At 38.6% G+C, this 25,837-nt stretch overlaps 1 protein-coding gene across 1 annotated transcript in view; it reads left to right on the top strand.

Moving 5' to 3' along the window:
• The first annotated feature begins 16,163 nt into the window (after window positions 1–16,163).
• LOC105702984 (FMRFamide receptor) overlaps window positions 16,164–25,837 on the top strand; it is a 36,130-nt gene continuing 26,456 nt past the window's right edge. The window contains exon 1 of the mRNA XM_012431006.1: window positions 16,164–20,204. The gene's annotated coding sequence lies outside the window, so the exon portion shown is untranslated. The remainder of the gene's footprint in view (window positions 20,205–25,837) is intronic.

Raw genomic sequence — 25,837 nt, forward strand, 5'->3', positions numbered from 1 at the left:
AATTCCGTCAATTTCTCGCGAACCAAACTCGAGATTCTTCGCAATCCATTTAATTTATTGACGCAAGGACCCTCGCTGTCGATTCGAGCTGGTTTAATTGAATCGAAAGCGCAACGTGGACTCGCCATTTTATTCGTTTCGGTAAATGAAGTCCAAATATTTGCGTCTTTGATTACTTCCCGATATTCTGTTTCTCCCTTTTACTTTTTATTCTCTTCCTATTAACATTTTGATGATTTTGACCGATGCCTTTATTTAGTTAACCCTAGTAACAATGAAATTTATTCGGGATTTTATCCGACTTGGAAAATAAAGTTTGAACATTGTCACCTTGATTGCTTTTCAATATTTTTCCAGTTTTTCTAATTTTATTTATAATTTCTTAATTGCTGGAGTTGCAGTAGTTTTTAGCTATGTTGTAATTCGTTAAATTCTGAAGGATTTCCTCCTCCTTGGATTGTCCTAATATTCCGAATTCCCGTTCCTCTAAAAATGTCTAATTTTCAGAGGCTAATCACAACATTCCCATTGAATACACTTACATGCATATGTAAATTTGTCCAAATTTTTCTTCGTTAGCAACCTTGCCTTAGAACTCCTTTCCTGCGCAAATACGGAGAAAAATTGTACAAGTTTCCCCATCTTGGAGCCCCTTTTCCGGATGGCCTGGCAAGATTTGGAAGACTTCCGGAAACCTCGGCAATTTATAAAACATTAAAAAAACATTCGGAAACACGCACTCAAGAAGTGCGCCGTGTTTTCCTTTCTTCGTCGAAGATATCCGAGGGAAAATATATGTTTACCTTTCCTCGTGGACAATGGCGACAGCTCACATAAATTTCCATCCCTGTGGGGCAAGGACAAAATTCGTCCCACTTTTAAATATGGCGCATCTTCGATCGATTCAAATAACATCAGAATATCAAGGACGAACGGCCAAAGATATGAAAACCCTTGAAACCGTGGACGAACAAAATATTAATTTGGCATTATTATTTAATAATAATGTAAGACCCTGACCGCAAGATATTGACTGATCTCCGTAGAGGGACGAAGATTAAAACAAACAGAAAAGACGGCGGTGAAATAATATAATATTATTTTTAATCAAATAATAACATACGAAGGGGGTTGCAGATACACGGGACATCAGGCGACCTTAGTTCTGCAGGGACTCGAAGGCCGGAATAAACCGAAAGATTGGGAAAAGAAAGGAAGAAGATGAAATAACCTTAGCGGATTAAAACAAACAGAAAAGACGGCGGTGAAATAATATAATATTATTTTTAATCAAATAATAACATACGAAGGGGGTTGCAGATACACGGGACATCAGGCGACCTTAGTTCTGCAGGGACTCGAAGGCCGGAATAAACCGAAAGATTGGGAAAAGAAAGGAAGAAGATGAAATAACCTTAGCGGAGGTAGAAGAGGAGCTCGCATCGAGATAGGAGAATCGATAGTCCCGAGCCAGAACGACGCCGTCGGGATTCTTCTTGCGAGCTCTCGAATGTTCGGGGTAGTTTTAATGTTTCCGCTTAAATCCCACTTTGGAGCTTCAGCCGCCTATGAATCGTCTCTCGTCATTCAAGAACTCATTATTCAGATTATCTTCTTAGCTATAAAACGACATTTACAGGCAATTGACTGCTCCGTGATGCTAAATAGTGCTACTTTCAGAGTTTACTCAAAACAATTACCAGAAAGCGGTACAAACATTGCGCGCGACTTAGCGTTAATGTTAGCCATTATTAAGCACTCGTAGGGCCTTTCGTAAACAATTTACATTTTCAGTAGAAGTCTACTACGTTCCATGTTACTTTTTACTATATACAGGTGTCATATAACAGTCACTTCGAGATAATAGAGTCGAAAATCCCGGGTCAGAACGACGCAGTTGGGATTCTTCTTGCGAGCTTTCGGATGTTAGGGGTAGTTTTAATGTGGCTCTTTTTGTGAGCTACAACGTGAGGGGTAGTTGTAACGTTTCCACTTAAATCTCCTTTTGAAACGTATTAGCCTACGAATCGTCTTCCGTCGTATAAGAGGTGGGTATATAGACAAAAAAATTGGTAGAGTTTCGCACCAAATACATTGGGGCGTTTATTTTTCCCCAACTGGAACGTCGTTAGCAACGCTCCGCTGCCATTGAACGACGTTTCTAGGCAATTTAACCCTTCCTGCATGATTTCTTTGTTCCGTTCAATAATAGTCCATTCAAAGAATCTGCTGAATAAGGGACGAAAAAAAAATTATCAGAATGCGGTCGAAACACTGCGGACGATTTTCGATCTTTACGAGACTTAAAGGTACGACGACCTTTTACCAAAGGTTAACACTTCGGATTGCAATATACTATGCTCCTTGTTGTTTTTTTATTATGTAGACTGTGACGATCACGTAAAGGTTGTATCAAAATCGATAGTCCGGAGCGTCGTGATGTCGCCGTCGACAATTTCTTGCGAGTGCCTACGTCAGGGGTGGTTTTAACGTTTCCGCGTAAACGCCTCTTTGACGCTTTTTCGTGCCCTATCTCCCCTTTCCTTATCACCAAAAAACCTGATAATTATTTTTCCCTCGCTTTACTCTGAACCCTTTGCAGATCCAACCTTGTTTTAAAAACAGTAACATGAAATAGTTCAATATAAAAACAGTATCGAGTCATACTAAAGTTGGTGCAAACCTCTAACACTTTTCAAGACTTATCTCTCTTTTCTTATCACTCTGAAACCTGATAATTGTTTTCCTCTCGCGTTACTCCCAACCTTTTGCAATTCACACTTGTTTTAAAAAACATTATGTGGACAATTCAGTGTAAAATTAATATCGATTCACCCTCAATGTTGGACTGTAAAGTGTTAAGCAAGAAGAAATAAGTGGACATGAAACAAAGCACTATTTCTCAATTTCAACATCCTTTTTAAACCGTCCACCATTTTTATTTTGTTAAGTATTGTACTGAAATATTTCGTTTTAACCTTTATTAAGTAATACAATGTTATTATCGGAATAATTTACAAGCGTATAGAGTATAAGGGTTCATAATGGACGAGATCGCACCCTCCTATGGCGGAGTTGCATATTAATAAATGTCAAAGGATAACTGATAGCACTTCAACGGCGTTAAACTCGGTGACCCTGGCCTCTGTACGTCATGCGTCCCCGGGGGTGGAAACTACCCTGAATACATGTCGATTAGATTAAGACTTTGTCAGCGACACGAACCTCTCCGGAAATGCCTCAAGTTGGAAGGTAAATGTGCCAATAATTGTAAATTCCGATTTTTTTTTCTCCCCTAGGTCGCATTTACTTTTTATCTCGCAAACGTAATCGACTTAAATCGCTCCGAAGGGTTGCCGAAGAGTGCCCGAACCAGGAATTGTGTTTCCCCTGTATTTATTTGAAAGAAGGGTGTGTATATCCGAGACCCCCGCTACAGCTCGGATGGGAAATAAGGTTTCCCCTATCTGACTGGCTTATCAGGTCGGCAACTGTTTTCCCGAAATCTTCTTTAATTTCACGAGACTTGGCGGAAGCTGTTATATCCCTTTCTCTGGGAAAGAATTGTATGTAACAAAAGCAAATGACCGTGTTTTATATATATGTACATCGTAAAGCGACATGCAGTGTTTGAGAAAGGTTGAAAAATCGTGATGATTTTTACAGTACTGGGTGGAGTTGGTTTTGATATCTTCAGCGTGAAAACGGGAACAACTGTTGTCATAATTTGTAATGTGCGCATCTGTAATTCTATTATTACCACTGACAAAACGCAAAATTCGTCAAAAGCTGTTAAGATAATTTTTTTTTACCTTTTGATTGGCAGCAATAATATTTTGAGTCTTGATCCATGTGTCCATTTTATGGCTATAGTTTGCCTTTTCCAAAAAAATGTGCACATGGACTGCTTAATACTTTTTGAGTTACTACTTAAATGGGACTACTTTTTATCTAAGAAAACAGTAAAAATTAATTTCATAAGTTTCCTACCCACAACTGTTCGGTCAATCTGTAAAAAGTGACATATTATATAAGTTTGCATTTTATATTTCGAAATTGAAAATTGTTTAGTCAGTTTTTTCAATGTAGCTACCACAAGAGTAGAAAGAATGTCACAGGTCAGTAACCATAAAATCAACTGCACGCATCATATGCAACATCATACATTCACTGTAAAGCAGGTTCGTCTCTTTTCCCCATTTCCTTCAATTTATTCAGAACTCGACAAAGTCTGTCGCCTACCTCTCTTGAGGTCGTTAAATTTGTCAGATTACTTCGAAGCTTTTCCATCGACATTCTTAACACTTTACCGACAGGGAGACTATTAAACGGGTTTGCGATACCCGTGATCGCTTTTTCTTCCAAATTCGCCGGTCGGTAAAGTGTTAATCTATTCTCAAAATAATTTTCCTTGTATCACCAAACGATCTGATCTATCTCGATCTAACCTTTACCTCATTTTTCCAGTTGACCAGGGTCAAGTGACGAATGTCGAAAGTGGTCCTTTGACGTGGACAAATGACGTGGACGTGGAAGGCACTGAAACGACGGCAAAACGAAGGAGCAATTTTGGATAAGAGCCAATCGACGTTCAAGAATGAATTCGATATCCTTTATCAGATATTGGAGACATTCATCCGCCATTGGGACTGTAAAAAATTCGACACGAATTGAAACATAACTAGCCGTGTTTGAATGTAGATATATGTGCCCATAATTATGAAAGTGGTCGAAGTCATATTTTTTGTATCGAAATTACATTGAATTAATTTAGTTTAAAATAATGTGGCGTGAAATAACTGACACTCATTTTTTTTTTTTCAATTTTGACTTAGACCACTTTCATAACTGTGGGCACATATGTCGTTTTCAATTAGTCGTTTAAAGAGAAGAGTAGTTACAAAAGGGGCTACTTAAAAGGGGTAATTATCAAATTATTTCGATGTAAAACTGTTTAACTTCCAGGCCGACAATTTATTAGTGCAACACTTTCCACAGAAGCGGCTCTTACGATGACCGACTAATTTCCGTAAGTAGCAAAAAAGCAACAATTTCAGGTCTATCTATTCCTTGCAGAGTGAATTGGGTAAATGTGGAAATTGCACGTCTGCAACGCATTACGTTACAGAGTGTATTGGCTTCTAGCAACAATCATCCTAAAAGTATTCCATGCGATTTACTGTACATATACATAACCCCTGTAAACACGCTAACATCACTATTACATTGCACAAATAACTAAACAATTTCCAAATTTCTCGTCTTCCTAATACTAAACACAAGTCCGCTATCCTTAATTATCATCCAATAAATGTAAAAATTAGTATTTAGGAAAATACGGAAATAAACTTCTGAATGTGAATGTGAAGATTAATTCTGACATACCTTCCTTCAAAGTCTAAGAATGACTGAAAGTAGCCAAATGAGTTCTTATGTACAATTTCCCAGATTTATTATTTTTCTCCTTACCAAAGGTTGACCTCAAAGAATTATTATATATTTATCTGCGTTTCCCGAAGACTGTGGGCGAAAGATTTCGTTCTCACGTTTTTCCCTGAAAAATGTCGGACCAAAGGGTAAAAATGGAAGGAAATAAGACCTCGGGAATGCGAAGCTGTAGCTCGGGGCGACCTTCTTCCCTCGAATTCTTCGCGACCTTGCGTGCAACTTTTGCCTCGGTAGTTTTCAACGATTACGAGAACCTTATCCTGCCAGCTAGGTCAAATTGTCCGGCAAAATCGTTTAGTTCAACAAGTTGAAATAACGCGATCGGTAGGACGAGGTTGGCGTGGGTGTTGGGTCGATTCGGCGAATAAGGTCACTCGAATTATGGTAATTTGACGATTCGTTGATTCAACTCGTAAGAACATTTTAAGTAGAACGGATTGATGCAACCTGAGTGCATACAGGTACACGTGTATGTACGCGTTCGAAATTAAACGAGGTTCCTTATTACCGTGTTAATTCGACGACTGTAGGTGGAGTTTACTTAAGAGGCTTTACCAGATGAAAAATGCAGAGCAAATACCGACATTACTACAAGCAGATTTGAGAAATTGCATAAAGCGCTCGTTAAATCCCTATGAACTTGTTTTTTCCAACTGTTTAAAATATTTATAATTGAATAGCCGCGTAGAGAGAGAGGATTAAGATGGTTTGATTATCTAAAAATGTTTATTTTGGTTTCTGTTCATTAAAGGAAACTTTTAATGTGGTATTGTGTCTTGTCAAAAAAAAAAGAAGCTGTGTACATACTTGTGCAAGTATGTATATTGTTAAGTTTGGCTTTTAAAAATTGAATTCTTTTTAGGGAAACGTAGAAAATTTGGAAGAAAATATGTTTTAATTCAACTTTTACATGTCGGCGCTTTGTGGGGCTCAAATGCGCTCATTACACACCTCGTACGTGCGCTTGACGTATATCTCTACCGTAATTAACAGGGGTGCACTGTAACTGATGGTAAATGCTTTACATCTTTGCATATCAGTCACAGGCCATACGTGAAGGTTAATTTCATGCATAATTGCTTGTTCAAAATCTTGTCGAATTTTGTCTTCTGTTAAATTAACATTGCTTGACAGTAATGCAATACAAGTAAAATGAAACTTTGAGCAGAAATAAATACATGTAGAAATGTATTATTCATCCTATCGAGCTTACAAATCGCTGGATATTGAACTGCACTTTATAATGTAGCCGCAAAACCCTCGATATACATGTACTCCATGTACTTAATGTACTTTACGTACCTCTTCCGCAAATATGTTCCGCTCTGATCGTGCCTGAAAATCAACATTCCACTTCCTGTTGATCTGGATAAATGCATTAATCGGACGTTGAACATCATATTGGATATTCATTGAAACTGTTTAGATAATAGAAGTCTATAGATAATTAAATACACCGATCTAATACCTCAATCATTCTAATACCGTTATTGAAAAACTGAAATTATTAAATGAAAATCAATATATTCACTGATTAGGTATTTTGAATGTGCAAAGCACACGTTCATAAAGGATTTTGAAAACTAATTCCAAGATTGATCATTTAAAACAAATAACTTCACTGTAAAGCTCTTTCCATGTATAACATTTGACTCAATATTCTCATCGTTACTTAATGATAAAAAAAGAATTCTCGCGAATCTCGAAAATGATTACTAGCAATATCTTCGAAAACGATGTTATTATAAAACATACCTAATAATACATAAAGCAATATATGAAAATATTGCGTTTGAAAACTGTTAACCGTTTACCGATAATAAAATTTAGCCTTCTGCCCCTTGGAATCACTTTCAGCGTGAGAATTTTTTTTATACATCGACAATTAATAATGTGAACTGAACAGAAATGACATTTCATAATCTCGATAATTTCAGGGAATTAGTGATCGTCTCGATTGGCTGAATCTCCAAAAGTTGGCGGGCTCGTAATCGAAAATCGGTTTCCCACGGCCGACCTTGCTTTCGGAGCCAAGGTATTTTCTCAAAGTCTCTTACTGGAATCGCCGCATATTACGACTGGTGGCTCCCGTCTGTCTGATTGTGAATCCTGGCTCCGACCTGGCTGGTCGGGAAGCCGCTGATTCATAGAACCGAACCCCGATTTGCTGTTCCCCGATTTGGAAAATCCGTAGAGGCGAGCGTACGTCCACGTATCTCCTTCTCCCTCTCTAAAGAGACACGGTGGTAACTCTTTTCCCTTTTCCCCATAATTTAACGTCGCTATTAATAGTGAAATCAACTTCGATTCTATATTCTCGCATACGGGTCGCCGATAAAATACAGTCATTCCGTTTCTCGTGACATTAGCGTATAAAAAATGTAATACACCGAGAACAAAAAAAAAAGAGTTGGTTGACTCAAAGAAATATGCACTGCTACATCAAAATCCTGCGATCAGATGCGTCCAAAGAAATATTAGGAAGAGTAAAAAAAATTCGGTTAAATCAGTAATATAATTTTTCTTCTGAATGAAATAATTCTTCTTTACGATTATACATGATTCAACCAGCAATATATATTTATTTCAGTCAATTAATCTTAATTCTCAGGGTGTAAGCTCCTAATAGGGGATGTTTATTCACGAGATCCAGGGTGACTTGAATAAACTGTAAATAAATAATTCCGGGTTTTATTTATCCCTTCCGATACTACCGATGATCATAGCTCCCCGTCAAAGTTTCGCACTTATCACCTGCTTTAGTAGAATTTTTTACTTTGTTTTTTTTTCTTTACTTTTAACTTTTTGACATTAGTGAACTTAGTCGTAAATGACGCTGAATTCGCGATTCGAATATTTGCACAGCGGAAGCATACTAGGGAAAGGCATAGCCGTTTCTAAAGGGTTAATTGTTGGACAAGTATGTATAGATTTTTCCACTATTAATCAACGTCTGGAATAATAATATTAATGTACCGCTATTAAGAGGGTTCATTTAGGTTTTGTATAGATACGGGTCTGTGTCATTAATATAACAACAGTTTATAGTCGCACGTCGGTTTACGTTGAGCTCTGTTTCTCTGCAGCACAGTGGATAATGTATTTCTTGGCCAGGATCCACTTCCACCGGCAGGAAGTATGCGCAATATCGCACCCGCGGTACTGACAAGAAGTGCATGCAGTACTGCATCCACTGGGCTGACAAAGATACCCGGCAATTTTGTTCCCCTGCTGGAAAGGAACAGGAAATGAGAGTTAGGAATATCGCTCCTGGAAATCAGACTCTGGAACGCGAACGAAAAGCTGGAGCTCCAGAATAGAAAATGTAGGGAGAACAGAGACGGATAGAAGCGCCTCCTGTAATCATGCATTGCACGTTTTGCATCATAAACATGCAAAAATATTGAAAGAAATTTAAACGCCCGTCTAATGCACGCGGTAACGCGTATAAGAGCCTCTTTGTGGTGAACTTCCAAAAGGAGTTACGCTCTGGGAGAAATAATTACCGCAAGATTGATGATGGGATAATTGCTCTAATTTCGCATAAACACGTTGTCTCGGTAAAGGGACCCACGTTAAATTGCTCAATTCGGCGAAAAACATTTATCGTAATCTTGAATGAATGGGAGGTTATCTAGATTATTTCCTTCATTTACTATCATTGCTTAATGATGCGTGAATCAAACGTAATGAAAAATTAATCAATTAAAGATAGTACAATAATGTTGAGATATTCTGTACCTCCGAGGTATTAGCCTTCTTTAGCGCTCCATACATTTTCGATGTATCATGTTTAGCGAACATTTTTACAAAACCTTTTCCATGGATTTAAATTTATCTCGGTGCAAAATCGGGAGCGGTACAACGTCAGGTCGAATTATTTAACACCCAATTTGTATGTACGAGGGACACAGTGATTCTCGTAACAAAATCAATGTGACATTGTTCCCTACAATCTAAACAAAATTTGGTCCATGGTAAACGATTTCCCAAATTGGCCGTAACGGCGAACGGGTAACTAGTTGTTGAGTTTCTCAAAATGTACGTTTCGTTTCCTGTTACCGCAAAAATTGAAACAACCGATGCATGAAGTACTTCCAATACAGAATAAAATTGAATAAAAACATGCCTGCGAGTATTTCTATTTCCCTTGCCTGTACGCAATGTCCTGCACGGGAATTAAAAGGTGCGTTTATCGCGGTAAATTTGAGCGAAACAATTTTCTACCGACGTTCTATGTAGTTCCTGATCGGAAGGAAAGTAAACGACACGTAGTTGGTCCAGATTACGTTTCGATCCTTGTAGAACTCACTCTCGGAGGTAATTCCGTTCCGTTTGAAAATGGAACCGAACGAGGTATAGATCCAAGTCTCCGATTTCAACTCGCGCAAAGCGATTTCTTTTACTCAGAATTTCTAAGAAAGTGATCCGAACACCTAAATGGCTATTTATTAAAGGCTCCCTTTGCTACTCTATTGCAAGGAAACAACTATTTCAAAACTATTAAATAAAATGTATTAAAAAAAAAGTGTTTAGCTTATACAGGGATATCTTTAATTTTAACTAACCTTTGCACATATTTCAAACTTGCCGCAAAATTAGGATCTAATTAACGGCAAAACTAAACAGACTACGAAAAATTCTTTAAATCACCAAATATATTTCATTGTACGTATGCAATTTATTGTTTCTCTTTTGAATTACGTGACGCTACTTATACTCTATCAAACCTTAACCTATTCCTTACTCCTTCCTTAATCTGTCCTATTCTACCGTTTTCTCTATTTCTTGCTCTCTGTGTCTCTCTCTCCTCCATACGCTTACTCGCTGTTTTTTTCCCCACGGTCACTCGTCAAATGTATCATCAAAAGTATTTTTCATGCATTTATTAAACAGAAAATCCACTTTCATAAACATACATATCACTATTCTCAACCTTGGTCTCATAATTGCAAGAGGTTATTTATGCATAAAAATTAATATTTTCTGTAGAGAAACAATGGTGTTTAATGAATGTAATTCCTTTTTTTTTTACATAACGTGCTTGTCTGGAAATCTTTTAATAGAGCTCTTTAATAGGTCCACATTGCGTACATTTACGAGCGCGATAATCCACATTCATAAATATACATACCTGTACGTTCAATTATAATCCCCGCAATTACAGTCGAGCATTTATGCATAAAAGGGAATAAAAGAAAAAAACACGTTTCGCTCACTGGCACCAGCTTGATAAATGTATGAATTTATTTTGTAACGCAATGTTACAAAAACTCAAAGAGACGCTTCTGCTATAACGCCGGCAAGATTAAAGCGCGTAGTTAATTAGTTCGCGAAATAACGTTTAATTAACGCGTACGTAACTTTAATGAAACTTGCATTTGCAGGAACCCAGATAGAATGTCACACGCCCCATTGGATTGAAATTGCCGATGAAGCCAATCGTTTATTGGTTTACGATACCTCTGGCAGGATTAAGCAGACACTTTAAAAGAGTTTCAGCAACTGATAAAACGATTTCTTATTGCTATATTACCCTGCGATATCTAAAAATCATAGTTGTACACCCTTGATAACCAGATATATAGTTAAGTACAATGAAAGGAAACCATAATATCTCGATAATTACAGGCACTTCTTAAACGAAAATTGACTCCCTATCTCTTAACATTTTCCTAAGCGATAAATCTTAGTTTCCAATTTACACGATTTTTATTTTTAAATCTTGCGATTTCTTAGGCGAGCAGTGTATACCTTGTCATTACTATTTGCAAACGAAAAGCACGTCAATGATTAAAATAATTATGATTCTGAATAGGGAATTTATATAACTGAAAATGCATTCTCCTAAATTCTTGCACTCGATGTAAACTTGCGTCGCATAAATTTCTTATCAGTAAGTGTATTTAATACTATTATATTTTCATCTGCTCCGAATAAAAGTGGACAAATGATACAAAGTCATTCCAAACCCTCGCTTTAGAATTGTCGATATTAAATTCAGTTCAGAAATCGTGGACAGCAATTAATTGAAGTCACTTGCCCGGCCAGTTCAATCGAGCCGCATAGAAACGCGACGCGTATGTACGTCGAAATACATACATATGTACTCGGGGAAAATAAAAAATGGAAAGGAGAAATAACGAGATTCGTTGGAATGAATTTCCAACCAGCGGAGCAAGCTTCCGAGGACATGTATTTAGCGCCGGTTATATGTATAAAGCATTTGTCATAAATTACGAGAGCAGGCTCTTGCCATTCCGACGAATTGCCGGTGCGATTTCGTCTTGGCCGTTTAAAGGTCTGATTTTAGAGCGTCGTAACGCGTCGTTGAGATAATATCCCGCATCCTCTTGGTGGCAAATTGTCGCCTTTGAAAACGGTGCGACCCATTTTAGCATGTCGGGACCCAAGGGCGAAGATATCGCCAAGTACGTGTTGTTCTGCCGTTCTAGCACGTGACTAACGAGCTAACCTCTAACTTTACGTGATTCGAAAATTAAGCTAAACCTTAACGAAACACTATACCCAAGCTGTCCGAATTTGGAAACCCTGAAATTCGTATCAGATAACCGTAGACATTAATTTCTTCATTGCGGGAGAAGACAAGTTAACGTGGACGTAGTAGTATGTGCCATGATAAACTGTAAAAGGGATAGTAATTAAATTATATATTTTACGCGATAAGAGGTAATTAACACACTAAAGATATTTAAAATCCTTCCAGCTACATCTATTAAAAGGATAATGACGAATATGAAACTACATTTAGTTAAATATTATCCAACAGTACGGAGAAAACAGTATTTCTGTATTCAAATTTTCTCGTTGAGGTATAATGACTAATGCTAGGACATCTTTTTATGTACAATTCCCACGAGGTTATGACACTGATCGCAAGAAGCGGATATCAGCAAAGTGATAAGGTCGCTCACGTGCCATTCCCGAAAGAAAAGCTCTTGATTTGGGAACATTTCATTGAGAAACGATATTACATACATTGTAACACATATGTACCGAAGACAGAATGTTCGCGCAATTACGTACTTACACCCGTAGATGGAATTCAGGGTTCCGATAGGGAGAATCGAAGGGCGATATTTCCATAGGAAGATCCTAGATTAATCGAACGTAATCTCCTATCTACCTTCGTATCTTCGCGAATGTAACCTCAGTTTTACTAAATCCACTTGATCCAATGGCAACTATCGATTCGGTCGGAAGTCCTTCGCAAATTTCAGAACCTCGCGAATATTCCAAATCGATTGGCAAATGCAAAAGCGAATTTCGACTTTGAAATTTCTAAATGAATAGGAATTATTGAGGGTCCTTAAGATAAATCAATTTCAAAATAATATACCTACCCTGTTCACAAAAAAGTCGTTATACCTAAAAATAAAAATCTTGCAAGTCCAAGACTAACATATATCGTGTAGGATTGTGTAAAGACAATGACTCAATTTTGGTTTAAAGATACTTGTAATTATCGAGATATGATCGCAGGCTCCGATCGTTATGTTAAACGATGTAAGTGGTTACAAGTTGTTGCAATTTTTTTAGCAAACTGTGTATGTTTACTATACTTAAGATAATTCTACATTTTGCCCCATTCTATTTAATTAAGCTGGCCATTATTTTTGACCGGTCAAGACTTCTGGTAAGCCATTCATGGTGCCTCGAACAATTAGACCTTGGTACAATCGATATTCGCATAATCGCCGTCCTACATTGCCCTAATCTCCGAAAATATAAACCATCACCACTTGGCACAATGCCCCTCGATTATTCCCCATTATGTCCTATGCTCTTAAAGATAAATGAAAATCCCATCCGAAAACTACGATAACCAATCCCTACGTTCCGTAATAATCCGTTCATTCGTGAAGAGTTTAAATTTCGTAAAGTACCCTTCCGCGAATCAGATTGCCGATTGTGACATTAGCATATAAATGAAATCGCGACAGGGGGTGTTAATGAGAATCAACATTTTAGATTTCAAGGCCCGAAATCCCATTGTTTAGAAAGAAGGTTTTTCATTCTGCAAGTAAATTCAAATCGTATGTTCATTAAGATTGCCTGGTCGGGACATGGTTTAAGGCACCTCCGAGGCTCGTCCTTACGCCGCAAACTTTCCCTGCTCTGGCGCATTTGCATTTTGCAGAAATATTTACATACGAATGCGTCGCCCTCCTGAAAAAGGTCGAGCCGAAACGCCGCCGACTCCCACGGAGTTTTCCCTTTTCCCTTTTCCTCCCGTAATTCTCCCCGCGAAGAGGCCGGTTAAGTACAAAGTTCTGAGGTCCTTCGCTTTCGTCGTTCGCTTTCATTGATTGCCCGAGGAAAAACCTCCGAAAGGAGATTTGTCAACGTTCCTTCCCTCGAATTTTCACAAGAAACTCGCTCCGAAAGTTTAAGGCAATCCGGAACCGTTCCTCTTCTTCGATCAACATGCAATTTTTTTGTCTTTTTTTTTTCAGTTTTTATCACTAAGACGAAGAAAAATCTACGATTTGCAGGGATCGACCAACTAAGATCGATCCAACTAAGTTTTTATCTCTTTCTAGAAATACATTTCGTTCCGATTCATGTAACACATTATTTTATCCTGTTATACACCGATATAAAATGACGGAAAAGAAATTAATCTTGATAAAGGTTAACTAACAAACTTAATTGGTGCTTGAAACAAATACAAAAGCATCGATTTGTTTACACCCTGTTTCAACCACCTGAGTTAGGATGAATTATTATCCAGCTGATTTAAAAATCAAGTTTAATTAAAATTATAAAGTTTCCTTTCTGTTGAACAGGGAATCCTCTTAAAAGCCTCGTCAAAGGATGCTGCATTCGTGATTAGTCTAAAAATCCATGCATAAAATTTCCAAGACAAGGTTAAGGATTAAAACTGCAGTTAGGCAGGCTATTAAACTTGACCAAAGTTGGTAAACGATGTTTTGTTTTATTCCACCCGAAACTTCAGTCCCAAAGTAATGGAAGAAGCATGTCTGGGAAAACGAACATAAGTTCAACATAATTTTTACACGTCCGAGTTGACCGAAGTTGCTGTCCACAGCACAGCTGAGTGCGCATTAGAAAATATTAAAGTTTGTGAAAAAGAGACTACCGTACACCTGTGCAAAACACGTGTTACTTTTAAAAGTTGCAGTAATGTTTTAACCATTCGTCATGTTTCTACTAGTATTATCAACAATATTTGCAGGATTACTAAAAATGATTCACTTTCCATTCGTTAACTCAATCCTTATAAAAATTCGACGGTTTGTACCATCTCCAGAATTCAGTGTTACAAAAAGATAGGGGTAGATTTCTATCCACTTACATATACAATTCGGGTCCACCATTTTGCAACACTCTGTATATTTAGGTTAACTAAAAAATTCACGAACTTCCAGAGAGGAGCAGTCTAAAGACAAAAACATATACGAGCCCCAAAACAAGAAGAATTATTTCTCTAATTTAAATGTTTGTAAAACGCGAAAGAAGCGGTATACCTTCGGAACGATGATTCGTAACCCTTTCAAAGTCACAGAACACGTTTGGTTACAAGAATTTGCGGAACATCGAAATTACTAAGATCATAAACGTCGTAAAAAGTCATGAAATAAAAAAGAGCAAAACATGAATAATATGCAAATATATGCAGCAAGGTATGCGGAACACTTGTAACAAGTTCGTGGAACACAGGCTTTACCTACCAGGAGTCATTAAATAGAATTTCTATTAATAAGGCTTATTACAACCAAATAGTTTATTAACTATGTTAATCGACTCTTTTTGCCAGCGCTTATTAACCCTTCATTGCCTAGGAGAAATCAAGGGACTCAATACTAGCTTTTTAACATTTTTCCCGAGACATCTCACGATCGAGATCGGTATATCAACAAGTGTGTAATACGAATAATGGAGAAAAACTTGCTGAAAAAAAAATTGCTAACCTTTTCAAAGACGTAGAAATCTCCAGCATCACCCGGTACGGCCAGGATCAGGTAGCGAGATATTCTATCGAAAGTGTTAAAAAAAGCCAGTGAATGGTCACGAGATATATCACCAACGACATTTAACATCCGATATCGAGCCATCTAGCCCGGGCGACGAAAGGGTTAAGCAGCCCCCACTTAACCGGCTCATTCCTAGAGCCATGAAACGTTAAAACGAAAAGAACCGAGCCAATATTACCGAAAAATCCGCACTCTGCCACGCATCCACTTAACCCTTTAATTACGAAACTGTAGTGACTTCCGTATGATCGACGTTTTTTTCACGAAGCGCCGCTATAGTTGCTCCCTTAATTCCCATGTATTCAAAGCGACAAATGAATATCGTATTCATATAAAATTTGAGCACTCCGCGGCCGAGCTCTCCGTACAGGTGGTACATCTTCGACTCCGCCGTAGTTAAAGTGTTAATTCTCAAGCGGTAGGTAAAATGCTAAGAGCCACTGTCATAGAAAGAGAAGAGCGCTGAAAGTTGAATGGAGGCGAGTGGACGAGAGAGCGCAGAATCGGCTCTCGCTGAGCGCCCAGGAGCGAGGAGGATGCGCGCCGTAGTAGCGGCCAGTCGTGGGAGGGAGTGCGAGAGACAGAGCGGCCGGTCGCGGGAGGGAGCGAGAGGGGCGAGTGGCGGGTGTCAGCGCGCAGGCGGCGCTCACTGCCAAGGTCTTCCCTGACACCCTGAGTGGCAGAGCTCTGCTCGGACCTGGCGCGAGGGCCTCAGTGCGTGTCGCGCGACCAGCGCTTCGAATTTGCGCGCCTCGGGACTTCGCGATCCGACTTTCACCCTCGAGGGCAGACGACTTGACTTCCCAGGGGAGGGGGGATCCAAGTGACCAATCGCGATCGATCGGTACGATCTAAGGTAGAGGAAAAAAGAAAAAAGGCGGAATCGTTTGAAGCTAATTAAACGGAATGTTTGATTGCCGATCTGGTGGACGAGTGGGAAGTCGCGCGGATTGATCTCCACGTGGGAATCGAAGCGATCGGTTGGAGGGCTACGATTTGAGAAAAGGGAAATCTACGAAGTTCGGGATTAGTTAGAATCGGCCAGATAGGTTGGTATCGCAGTCGCGAAGAGATCGAAGTTCGGTCGATCGACTTTTGCGTGGAAATCGAAGTGCGGGCGATCCACTGTCGCCCGGAAATCGAAGTTCGGTAGATCGACTTCTGTGTGGAAATCAAAGTTCAGTCGATCGACTTTTGCGTGGAAATTGAAGTTCGGTCGGTCGACTTTCCCGTGGAAATCGAAGTGGCCGACTGTGGTCGGTGAGTGAAGTTCGCGAGAGACATCTTTGAATCTAGGAATCGATCGATATGTAGTAAAGGAAGGAGGGTTAAGATTTGTGGAAAAGTGAAGAAGAGGAAGTGATCCCAGTGGATCGAACCTCGAAGTGACTGTCCGCGATTAATGTCGTCGATTTCTCAGACGATGTTTGATTATCGACTCAGGTGAAATTGAATATACAGGGCTACTGAGTTAACCCGGGAGGACGAGAACGGATTCTACAAAGAACTTCAAGGACTAAGACGGAAAATAGAGTTTCTGTCAAGATATTGAAATTCCAAATCGCATTTGGCGAGTAACGACAAATTCGCGAAGCGACGAGCTACGATACGTAATTTATCCAAACCTGAGGCGAATTATCGGTGACGGTCCCATAAGGGATTTGAAACCAATCGCTTATTGAGTATTTGCGAGTCAATGGATCGAGGAAAGGTGATTTCCTAAAAGATATCGATTCAAATTCTGCGACTTCATTCCGCGGAATTAAGGGAGGACATTTTTAATTCGCTAAAAATCAGCGAGGTGAAAATCGAGCCATGGTCTAGAAAACTTTAAAAAAGCTATCAATTCGAAAATCAATCGAGCACCGATCCAGAGATCGAATTACCGAATCGGCATCATCAATTGGATTTAATCAGCGATATCAGCCTGCAAGCGAACTAATATTTCAAGGGAGCAACTTTCCAGCATGAATTGAACCGATCAATCGCGAATTTCCGATACCTACAGAATTCAAACTGAATCTCAAGTGGTTTATAAAAGTCCAAGGCAGGGCATTGGATTTAAATTGATAAGTTATGGAATAAATAAATATAATCACTCGAAATCAATCTAACAGAAACGTCGACTATATTTCTGGTCTTCGTATGAAATTCTATGGACACGTGATCGACTATATCTTCGAGTTGGTCCCCGTCGTTACCTAACCTAAAAAAAACCTGGAAAAGAAGAAAACCACGTTTACGAAACAATCATCGTTTCAACATCATTGAAGTGAAATAATTGTAAGACAGAACATCTCTTGGGAACGAAGCCAAACGGCACGCGCACGATACATCGGCGAACATCGTACAGAAAGGGGGACCGTTGCATTAAAGGAAACAGCAAGAAATAGACTTTAAATAACAAACACCGGGGGATTCTTTCCCATGTGACGAAACAATATCCCGATAACTTCGGCGTAATAGTCGAAGAGTTCTAGAAGCGAGCCAGAAGATACGATCTTAAAGAAACTACGAAATCTGCTAATAAAGATAAAACAACAGCACCGATTACGATATGCAAGGAAGATAAAAAAAGAACTAAATTCGATTCTGTCATAAGACCTCGGCGTATTACACCACTCTCCGAAACAACAGCCGAGTTAAATGCAAGAATTGACTCTTCAAGTGAGCAGTATTAAAATCTTGTGGGCCGAGAATTAACAAGGGATCGATACTATAAATAGGCGATAGAAGAACCGCCGAAAAGTATCTTCTGAAAACTCAGACCGGGGAAAAGATTTCATTGAAAGACTTGAAATTCCCTTATAGTGACTGAAATTTCCCAAGTTCATTTTGAAATTATCGATGCCCCTCCGTTATCCGGACTCGGAGGGACTGTGGAAGCTGACCTTGCGCCGCCATGTTTTCCGGAAAAGACAAGAACTCGGAGTTTCCGGGTTCTGAGGAACTTCCGGCGGAGCTGCCGATGGCTCTGTCGTTATTCCCGATGATCGATCCGGTGTTTAATCACTCGTTAGACGTGATTGCATCGGAGGCTCGAAACCGAGAATGAAACTTCTGCCCGAGGTCGGAGTTGATTGGCTTCTAACGAGGGATTCAACGAGAAAAGGCTGCCGACCCCTCCTCGGTACACCGAGGGTTTAAATAGTCGAGTTAAGCGTGACTTCGGCGTTAATCTTGGGATCCCAAAAGAAGCGATCAGTCTCTTAGAGACGATTTAAGGCCGCATCCGAAAGTCGAGAATGAACCAGACAAACATTGGGAGTTAATCGTCGGAAAAAGAAACTCCTGAGGTGGTTTATCAGGGAAAGTATCACGAGTGGAAAATCCGAGGGCTAATAATGAGATCTCACCTGTTGGTTCAAGATATTGTAGGGTGATAATAACATTTGAAGCAAGTTCAAAAAAGAAAGTCGCGAACCTGATCTGAAGAAAAATCCTATCGAGATCCGAGGAAGCAATCGAATCATACGAGAATTCGAAAATAATCTTGGCAAGAAATTCCAAGAGAAGTCGACAAATTTCGCGCAGACAATTTAAAATCAGACTCCAAAGTCTACGATTGTCAACTTATTTTAGAGAATTTTCAGGAGCTCGGTTGGGAATGGCTATAGTAGCGTGTGAGAAGTGCAACGAGGATGAAGGTGGACTTTCGATTTTTGGTTTAAGCGGTTGTAAGACCACGATATAACTGAAGCGACTTGGAATTGAAGCGAATCGTGCTTGATCCGAAGTGTAATCCTATCGAGTGAGCTTTACAGAGCTTGAAGAGTCTTGTAGGACTCGAACGGCGCTCGAAGCCATTTATGGAAAACGAAATGGGAACGAGAGCGCGTCATTCTGACAGTATTTAATGATACTAAATAGAGATACGCCTCGACACGAGGAAATTAATAAAAGAGCGGTGCTATTTACTCAGCCTTGCAGAGTTCCACTGCTGATGCGTACTTGACCTACCCTAAAAGAAATTTCATTCCCTCTATCTGAGAAACAAAAGGAATTGAACGTTTCTCATTTAAGACGAAACAGAGACCAGGCGGGAGTAATTACTTCTTAATGTCAATAAGATTCAGAATTCACCGAGATCATACATTTACTTCGATTTGAACGATCTCGCTGTTAAGTGTTAAGTGGGTTATACGAAATTTAAACCTGATAATGACTGTACGGACATAGAAAGCACTTTCCACAAATCAAGGAGCTGACACTATCTTTCATGTTAAACATAACAAGGCTAATTCGATACGTCGTGAAACTAATTCACCCAGAAAACAACCTGGAATTAGTTAAACAATAATTCGGAGCCAATTCTAAACATTCTCTACAGCATCACGTGGAAACACCTCGGACCGATACAGAACTTCGACGCCAGTGATTGTAGATAAGGCAAATCTATCTTCTCAAATGTTAGAAGAAGAGAGAATAAGTACGGCTAAACGATGAGGCAATCGCAGAACGCGATTGAAAGCGCGACTAATTCCACATAGACCTTGATGCGAACCGGAATTGACTAGGGTCGAGCACTTGATCTGAAGAGTAATCCCATCGAGTGGGCTGTACAGAGTTTGAAGTTGACGGGGCCGGTCGGCGATGACTCTTATCACTTCCGGCATTGTCCTCGGGCTGCGAGCAAGAGTGCTCGAGGAACCGGAAGACGGCTAAGATCTACCTGGACGAGAGAGAGTAGCAGAAAGAGACTTCTGAGAGCTCTTCAGGGTGGAACCTGAGGAGTCGGTAAGTCAATTGTCCCTGTGCCGAGTTGTACAGAGGAATTCCCAGACATAATTATACAGTTTTCACAATTTCATTTTAATTCAACTGACATCTTGATTTGTCTCAAATTTGCCGCAACACTTAAACCGATGGTCAAGTCACGAAATGAACTCAATTTAATTAAAGGGGCTCATATTTTTTGACAGAGAGAAAGTTCTAATTTTTCGAACAGGTGCAAGAAAAAATGAAACGTGTAAATGCAAGTTAAGCATGTCATTAATGATTCTTTTAGCGGTACTTTATCACTTTATATCAAAAAAAAAACTTTTGAAATATTAAGGCCAGTTTCTAAACAATGACGGTTTTCATGCTTTGTCATTTGTACTCACGTTGATAGAACATGTGGCTGTAAAAATGGCAACTAATAATTATGTAGAAGCAAATTTTGTAAAACTTTTAGTAATCCATTAATCAGTTAACTGCGTTCGACGTGTTTACATGTCGGTAAACCGTAACGTTTCAGTAAATTCCGCAGTCAACAGATTAATATCTTTTTTGCCAATTTTTCCATACTTTGATAAAATTATTGACATAGAAAATGAATGAAATTAGTAATTTCTAAGGAGGTACTCATCGTGATCCTTATTCTAAATACGGAATGCTTTGGAATGATCAGTTTGCCTGAAAATTTATAACAAACGAGGGTGTAGACTAAAATACGATTCTTGACAATATATCATAACTAAAATATTTTCCATATAAAATGATAAAATGATAAATAATGATAATGAACAATGTGTACCTAAAAGTATGGTTAATAACACGGTTAACTTGTATTTAAATATCTCATTTCCCTCTTGTATCTTGAAAAATGGGTAGTTTTAACATCATCGATGGATATGAACCCCCTGAAGGGGTGATGAAAATTAATCTTCGAATAATTTCTCAATGTCAGAAGCCTTTGTTGAATCATCGCTTGAATTTTTGCAAACTTGGTGCTTTATCAAGTACTTGATTGCTCGGGGTAATTTTATTAAAAATAATATCCCATTTCTGCTGCTGGAATTCAGAAGCAAGATGGGCAAAAGGAAGCTCACGGTCGAAGAATATCTGAAATAACATGAGGACATTTCGGAGTCTATTTCGAGCAATGTCACCGGCTTGCAGCTTCATACCATCCCCTAGGAAAATTGCTCCATAACCCTTTAGCCAGTCGCGAGGTAGAACCGCAGGAAATGTAACGAGTTATCTACGCAAGTGCAATGAAATAGCTGGTTAACGCGGTGTTTCCGAGAACCCGGAAATGTCCTCCACTTCCGCCTCATTCTTCCGCGTCTCTCCTTTCCTCCGACCCCGCAAAGCACAAAATCCCGGAGAAAAATCCTCCTTAGATTATTTGGGACTTCCTAGTCTTTTTATGCTTCCGACCTCGACCGCGATTACGCCTGGAAAGTATTTCGCGTGCATTAAATTGGCGACAATGTTTACCCGGATGTAATGAAGATGTACATCCGCATGTGTAACGAGATGCATACGAACATAATAAGCACGTAAGGATCATTATATGGGAACCGGATAAATTCTGCGATAATCCTGTTAATAATTACCTATTGCAACTAGCACTTTGCCGCTAATAGGCAAATATTTGTTTCAAATTGTTCTCTACGGTGAGGCGCAACAAGTGCTGTATACATTGATTGGTTTCAATCGTTTAAGATAATGCCGCGCATGAATTTACAAAATTATACCCTGCATTCTTTTGCTGCATATATGCTATATTAATTTATTATCTTCTCTGTAATAAGTATTTTAGATCGACTCACATTTGCGTAGGCAACTAATGAAACTTATAATTGTTTTACTGTAGTGAAAGTTATTCGATTCGATGGAATAAGAAATTCTCGTCGAAGATCATCTAAACTCAGTAGCTATTAAAAATATGTGCAACAATGTGTATCGATATTTTCTGTTACGGTAAAACCAAGTTTTCCAATTCCCTTCTAACAAGAAAATAATTAGAAAAAGGAGAAATACATAACTGTGTATAGAAATGCGTAAAACGAAATATTTTCACGAAATAAACAAATGACGCATAAACCATCCCACAGATGAGGAATTTGACAGCTATACACTGTTAGAAATATTCATAAAATTCATGCACTTTTAGCACATAAGGTTCTAGTAGAATTATACAATTAACGACCTAAAAGTAAATCAGTATACATTTATTACAAATTTCGATATAAACTTACAGTTCGGTGACATCATGTTAAAGCTTTCTGCAATTGTGTGGGAAAATTAATACCCTTATGTACTAAAATCATGACACATTTTATTAATTTCTTCCACATGTTATAAAATTAGTATACCACGTCTGAATAAAACATCCAACAAAAATATTACAAAATCATAGTATCTTTAACAGTGTAGCAGTAATATGCATGGAGATGAACAGATGAATTATTTTGCGCCAACGTACGAAAAGGGAATACTAATTTCCGGAGTTGGAGGATATAGAAATCTGATCTACGAGGAGAATTCGAAACTCATTTAAAACTAACAACTCCTATAGGAACACTCGGCCACGTGCGTGGATATTTACGGAGCAAGGGGGACTCCACCATATGTAGGTATAACATGTAGTCACTGGCGCAATGGTGGACATGAGCCTATCCCGAGTGCTCCCTTTTCCTAAGGGAATATTGATGGCGGTCTACGAGGAGAGTGCGACCAAGGGCTCTCCGCAATGTTCCCAATATTTATGCGCCGAGTTTAAAACCGAAATGTCCGCGTGAAAAAAATCTCCTTTCTCTCGCCGCGGTAGGTTTCTGTTATAAACTCAGAAATCTCTTGCCTCTTGACTTCCGAACTTAACACATTGCAGATTGGTAGTCACTGTACGAATTTAATAAGGCGAATTTTATGGTAATTTGATGTCTACTAAATAACCGAACTTTATAACTAAGCCTTTGAAGACGTGTTTAAAAGAAAGATATTTTGAAGATAAAAAGAATGATACAAATACTTAGAAATCTACAGTAGGTAGTAGATGTGTAGTTTGTACATAATTACTTCTTACTTCGTAGTGGCTTTTTTTAAGTCAGTGGTTTTTATTAAAAGCTTTTTACTCTTCGATTTTTAGGGGTTACTGCTTACATTAGGTTTTAAAAATTTAATTGTACAAAATAAGAGAGATCGATTAAAAAAAAAATAACCCACACACGGTACGTGACATTGACAACCGTGTATGATTTCCGTTGCCTATCTTCGGATTTTATGATCGAATCACGATGGATGTTACTTGGGACCACCTTGAAAGTACCTTCTTTAAAACAAAGAAAACAATCATTAAAATCGGTTACCCCAGGGAAAAGTTTTGCTTGAGCATAACAAATTATATGTGGGTTGAATTGAGAACCTTCTCGTTTGTTGAAGTCGGTTAAAAATACTGCCCTTTAGAAGGTTTATGACACGATGAAAGACAACTAATTACAAATTTAGAGTCCCGAGATGAGAGAGATATAAATAATCCGTAACGCGTTAATTGGGTCAAATAACAGGTGGGTGGGTAAAAAGCCGATCCACGAAGACGCGAAGTTCACTAAAAATAAAGAACTCCTGCAGGAACACTCGACCTCGTACGTGGATATTTTTTGTAAGAATTGAAATGATTCTCAATGTGTTAATTGAGTAAAACAACAGATGAAAGGATTGAAATCTGATCTACGAGAACTTGAAAATTCTTTAAAACTAACAACTCCTGCAGAAACCCTCGGCCACGTGCGTGGATATTTACTGAACAAAAGATGTCCCCACAATGTGGAGGTGTGATATAGTCATCGGCGTAATGGTGGACATGAGCTTATCCCGCGTGTCTCCTCTTTTCCAAAAGGAATATTGATGGCATGCTATAAGGAGAGAGCGACGAAGGGCTATTTTCAATGTTCCCGATTTTTATGCATTGACAATAAAGTGAAAATATCCTCAAAGCCATTCGAAAAACCATCGTTCCTCTCGGCAAGGCATTCCATTACAAACCCGAAAGTTTCTTGGTCCTAAACTTCCAAAGAAGCACCGAGTTCGTAAGGATGCAAATAATTCTTAATGTGTTTTTAGTTAAGTTAAATTATAGGTGAAGGATGCAAACCTAATTTACGAGGAGATTTCGAAGCTCATACAAAATTAGCAACTCCTTCAGGAACACTGCACGGGAATTTACTGGACAGAATGGATCTTCATTACATGAAAGTACAAGATGTTAGTCTCTGGCGCAATGGTGGACATCTCGTACGCTCCCATGTATCCTATTCCCTTTTTCCTAAGGGAATATTGATGCCGGATTACGACGAGAGTGCAACCATGGGCTCTCCGCAATATTGTTGATATTTATGCGCAGACTTTAAAACCGAAATGTCCTCAAAGCCACGCGAAAAAAATGTCCCATTTCTCGCCGAGGTTGGCTTCTGTTACGAACTCGACAGTTTCCTGTTTCTCGACTTGCGAACTTAGTTAAACAAGGAAGAGAAACTAATTATAAACTCGACATGCCGAGATATTTCCGAAACATTAATAAATATTTTATAACATACTGTCAGTTGTTAATTACGAATGGCTGAATGCAAGGAATTTTTATTTTGTCGATGATCTCTGGCGATTATTTAATCGCTTTGCTGATAGAAAAGCAAATTAAAATAATTCTGTAATGTGTATTCAGTATATAACGGTTATGCAGATTTAAAGTAAAAATAACTCGATATTAAACGACCCGGCAAGAATAATCCAGTTAATACTTTATTGAAGAAACTATAAATATTCGCAAATCCAATTAAAAAATTAGATTTAACTGTGACAGAAAAACTGTCAACCTTAACAAAAAACTCATCGGACATAAAGTGAAGCTAGTTGGTGGAAATATTTCGAAAAAGCATATTTGATGTAAATAAAATAGAAATCCTATAAAAACTGCTTTATATGTTCCATCGTGTCCATTCGTCACCCTTAATTATTCTTCAAGAATAGCGCCAACAATTTGGTCATACAAATCCATTGCCTTCGCACTTCCTGCGGCTAATTAATTTCCACGACCCTTCCTTAAAAGATCTCAAGTTTTTCAGTTCGCATCGAAAAATTTCTAAGCGACACGGAAAACCCGTAATTACGTCGCGAAGAAAGGAGCACGAATATTTACGAAGATCGAGTAAAAAAAACGTCATTACAAAGTGGATTAATAACACGACTCGTTGCATAAATTATATCCGTCCTTTCGACTAAATCCCCACTCCCGTTTTATTGCAGCAATTCATTGAAATTAAAATTAATACTATTTAAATGTAAAATTATGTGTACATTCATAAGAATGTAGATGGACTTTTTTACTGCACCACCCCCAAGAGAATCGATTCAAGCGTACAACACGAGAACCTTTAAACCTTCGAAAAATCCTAATGAAAATTACAACAGTTACCCGTCGCTCCATTAAATCCAACATCGTGAGTTACTTTCATTATTTATTTACTCGGATCTATTATTTGTTGGCCACTTTCAAAAATTGAAGGGAATAAATCCGCTCCCCTGTGCTATCCCCAGAGTATATCAATTCTCACGAACCCGTGCATCATTCCTTGGCAGGTTTCGAGTTTTTCAAGCTGCAACGA

Source organism: Orussus abietinus, unplaced genomic scaffold, assembly GCF_000612105.2.
Source record: "Orussus abietinus isolate OABI.00-Male unplaced genomic scaffold, Oabi_2.0 scaffold225, whole genome shotgun sequence".
Taxonomy (NCBI): domain Eukaryota; kingdom Metazoa; phylum Arthropoda; class Insecta; order Hymenoptera; family Orussidae; genus Orussus; species Orussus abietinus.